Raw genomic sequence first — 4,394 nt, 5'->3', positions numbered from 1 at the left:
TATATGGCCACCTTAATCATGATACCAAAACCAGGAAAAGAAAATTATAGGCCAATATCACTCACAAATGCAGACATATAACTCCTTTAAGAATTAGTTGGAAATAAAAACTAGCAATACATAAAAAAAATGCACCCTGACCAAATGAGGTTATCTAAGGAATTCAGGTACAAAGTTAATTTAACATTCAAAAATAAGTCAATACACTGTAGTCAATTCATACCAAAGTATTTACTTTGAAATAAATTAAAAATGTAAGATGGATGAGTAAAGGAATGGATAGAGAAATAGACATATGATAAAGCAAGTACAGTAAAAGATTAATGGTATAATGTAATTGGTGGGTATATGGTTCACCAAAAAATCCTTTCACTTTGGCCGTACCATTTGGAAATCATTTTTCGTAACAAAATTATGGAAAAAACAAATCAATTTAACCAACCATATTAATAGCATAAAGAAGAAAAAACATGACCACTTCAATAGATACAGAAAAAGCATTTGAAAAATCCAATACTCATTTATGATTTTTTTAAACTCTCGAGTAGGTATAGAAGGGAACTTCCTTAATCTGAGGAAAGACATCTCCCAAAATTTATATCTAGCATCATACTTACTAATGAAATCGTGAATTTCATCATTAAATTTTTCTTCACCTTAAGATAGGAAAAAAGCAAGGATATCTACTCTTATCATTTCTATTCAACACTGTACTGGTGATTCTAGTCATTGCAATAAATCAAGAAAAGGAAATAAAAGGCATGCCAGTATGATAAGAAGAAATACAACTGTCATTTACGTATGACATTATTTTTACAGAGAATTTACAAAACAACTATTAGAACTAATAAATGAGTTTATCAACATCTCAAGATGCAAGATCAATACAGAAATCAATTTATTTTTAGATGCTACTAGCAAAATAGAAAAATAAAAATTTCAAAAATCAGTTTATAATAGTGTTTTAAGACATAAAATACTTAAGAATAAATCTACCAAAAGACATCTAATACCTGTACATTGTAAATTATGGAAAAATGATAAGAGTATTTAAAGAAAACTTAAAATTGGAGAGCCAGGTGCAGTGCTGTAATCCTAGCACTTTGGGATGGTGAGGTGGAGAGGATCACTTGAGGCCAGGAGTTCAAGACCAGCCTAGGTAACACAGTGAGACCCTGTTTCTATAAAACATTTTAAAAAATTAGCCAGGCATGGTGGTGCACGCCTGTAGCCCCAGCAACTTGGGAGGCTGAGGCAGGAGGATCTCTTGAGCCCAGGAATTCAAGGCTGCAGTGAGTTATGATTGTGCAATTGCACTTCAGCCTAGGTGGCAGAGTGACCCTGTCTCAAAAAAAAAAAAAAAAGAGATACGCCATGTTCTTGGATTGGAAGACTCAATATTGTAAAAAAGTAAATTCTTCCCCAAATTGATCTTTAGACTTTATGCAATCCCAAGCTCCTAGCAGGCTTTTCTGTAGAAATTCACAAGCTAGCTATAAAATGTGTGTGAAAATGTAAGTGACATACGTTAGTCCAGTCTTGAACAAGAAGAACAAACTTGCAGAACTTACACTCCTCACTTTCAAGTTTGCAAATCTTAAAGTAACCAAAATGGTGTGGCATTGGTCTAAGGATAATCAACTAAATAGATGAACTAGAATAAGAGTCCGTAAATTGACCCATACTTATACAGTCAGCTGATTTTCAATAAAAGCAGCAAAGCAAAACAATAGGAAAAAAAGGTCTTTTCAAAAAATGTAGTGAAATAACTGGAAAAATAACCTATGAAGAAAAATTTAACTTCAACTCCCACTCTTCACCATATACAAAATTTAATTTGAGATGGATCAGAGTCCTAAACATAGGCACTGTAACTGTAAAGCTTTCAGAAGAAAGCACGGGACAATACCTTCAGGATGTGAGGGTAGACAAAGATTCCTCAGATAGGATACAGAAAGCAATAACCATTAAAAAATTTAATTTTTAAAATTAATTTAGTCATTAAGTTTTTGAACTTTCATAATGAAATAATTGCTGACTTAGACAAAACTTACAATATAGTAGTACAATGAGTTCCTGTATACCCTTCATTCAGATTCTCCAAATGTTAACATTTTTACTGCGTTTGCTTTTTCATTCTCTTAATTGATAGAAATTATTATATTATTTTTAATATTTTGAATGTAAGTGGCATCCGTGATGTCTCTTTACTCCTAAGCAACATTCTCTTATTTTATTTTATTTTATTATTTTTGTACTTTAAGTTCTAGGGTACATGTGCATAACGTGCAGGTTTGTTACACATGTATACTTATGCCATGTTGGTGTGCTGCACCCATCAACTCGTCAGCACCCATCAACTCGTCAGCACCCATCAACTCGTCATTTACATCAGGTAAAACTCCCAATGCAATCCCTCCCCCCTCCCCTCTCCCTAGCAACATTCTCTTATATAACTGTAGTTGAATTGTCAAAGTCTTATTATTAACATTAATATAATACTATTATTTAATCTATAGGCTTTGTTAAAATTTCACCAATTTTTCAACTAATGTTCTTTATAGCAAAGAAAAATGTATGAATATATACATCAAAGTGTCTGAAAGGTATTAATATCCTGGTTACAATATTTCTGGGTTCTATCATGCCTGTTTTTTAGTTTAGTCTTTTTGTTTATGTGTATTTTCTCACTTTTTTTTCAACTTATTGGTCAATTTTCATTAAAAACTTATTCCTTAAAGCTTTTTACAGTATTTTTTGAAAGTTAACTTTTTTTTACTGCATATGTGGGTCTTCACTTAATTTTTCAGTAAAGACAACTTACTTAGTTATCAGTGTCCCATCATTTGATAAGACCAACGGAGAGTTTGGATAGTAGCCAGCTGTTTTTGAATTGCTTGACGAGAATCTTGTAAATTTGTAGTCCAGAGGTAATTCTGTGATTACTTCAATACTTGGAATTGCAATAGTGCTGTAAGTACTGATTCTCTTACAAGACCATGTATAAACCAAGGAGTCTTCTGTATTTTCCAGTCCTAAAACTGAACTAATAAAATAAAAAGAGCCCCATTTTTTAGATGAAGCATTTAAAGGCTTTGCCTTTGGTCCCTCATATTTTCCTTTTTCTCTAGAGGTTCTGACTTCTCAGGCCTCTGACTCCTTGCACCTTCATCCCTCTGAGTTCTTCCAGGATAAGGACTGTCTTCCAATGACTATGGTGACAAGCCGGGAAAATATCTGAATGCATGCTGTCACCGAAACAAACAACCTTGGGTTCAGGTTTGCCAGTGATTTTCTTCAGAAGCTCATAGAGGTGGACAGCGTTCCCTTGGGAGCACCAGCCAGGTTTATCTAGAGATGGCAGCGCCTCCTGCTCCTCATCATTCTTGAGCATCCGGAAAGGTCTCTGACTTGGTAAGTGGGAGAAGAAACCAGGCTTCAATGCATTTGTAATCACAATGTCAAAAAAGTCTGCAAAATCATTCCCAAGGATATATTTGCAGAGAAGTCTACAGTAATCACTGTGATAACTGGTAATTAACAGGATTTTTCCCAGCATTCTTTAGCTGTCGAAGCCATTTTTTTCACAGATTCAGGATAACCGTGTAAATATCTGCCTGGCTCTATTTTTACTTTTGGAAAATATATTCCACAGTTTTCCTTAAAAGCTGACATTTTATGATTGTGTTGTATAGCAGCAACCATATCCTTCCAAAAATCAAATGTTTTTTGACCATTGTTTGTTGTTAAATAGTCCACCACCCTGGCACATAGAAGAGTTCCTGGCAGGTCAAAGTAGTTGTAAAAATAATACTTTCGTGGGCGGCAAGCCATTCCAATGTCCGACAAGAAGTGCTTCCACTCTTTCTTGCCATATGTCTCTGCCAGCACCTCTGGAATCATCATCTTGGTGCCATGGCTTGCCCCGAGAACAGTGCCATTATTAGCAAGTTTAAGGAAGTTCCCATCTTCTAGATCCAATGCAACAGAAATTCCAATCCTCTGGGGTCACATTGAGCAATTCCTTACCATACCCCTTCTCCTTAACTAAGAACTGGGCAAAGCTATTATAAATGAGTGGGGCGCTCTCGGGCAGGTTGTAGTGACACAGGGTGTGGTCCAGGTAGAATCCGACCATGTCGCAGGCGGCCAGGGAGAAGTGCTGAGCCATGGCTGAACTGGGAGCACCGGGGAGCGCCTCGGCCCGAGAGGGTGCAAGCTTTTCTCACTTTTTAAAACGAATATGTTTTAATTTTGTAATAAGAAGAAGCTACCATTAATAAATAAAAAATAAAGTGAAATGTGTGTATGTGAGAAGACACTATTAGGAAATCCACGGAATAGGCAAGCCACAGACAGAGAGAAAACATATGCAAACTATATATCTAACAAAG

The 4,394-nt window shown here is 35.4% G+C and overlaps 1 pseudogene; it reads right to left on the bottom strand.

Moving 5' to 3' along the window:
• Positions 1-2,820: 2,820 nt before the first annotated feature.
• LOC117077250 lies at positions 2,821-4,171 on the bottom strand (annotated as a pseudogene).
• Positions 4,172-4,394: the final 223 nt, after the last annotated feature.

Source organism: Trachypithecus francoisi, unplaced genomic scaffold (assembly GCF_009764315.1).
Source record: "Trachypithecus francoisi isolate TF-2019V2 unplaced genomic scaffold, Tfra_2.0 Lachesis_group6, whole genome shotgun sequence".
Taxonomy (NCBI): domain Eukaryota; kingdom Metazoa; phylum Chordata; class Mammalia; order Primates; family Cercopithecidae; genus Trachypithecus; species Trachypithecus francoisi.
This window is presented reverse-complemented; position numbering and strand designations above follow the sequence as displayed.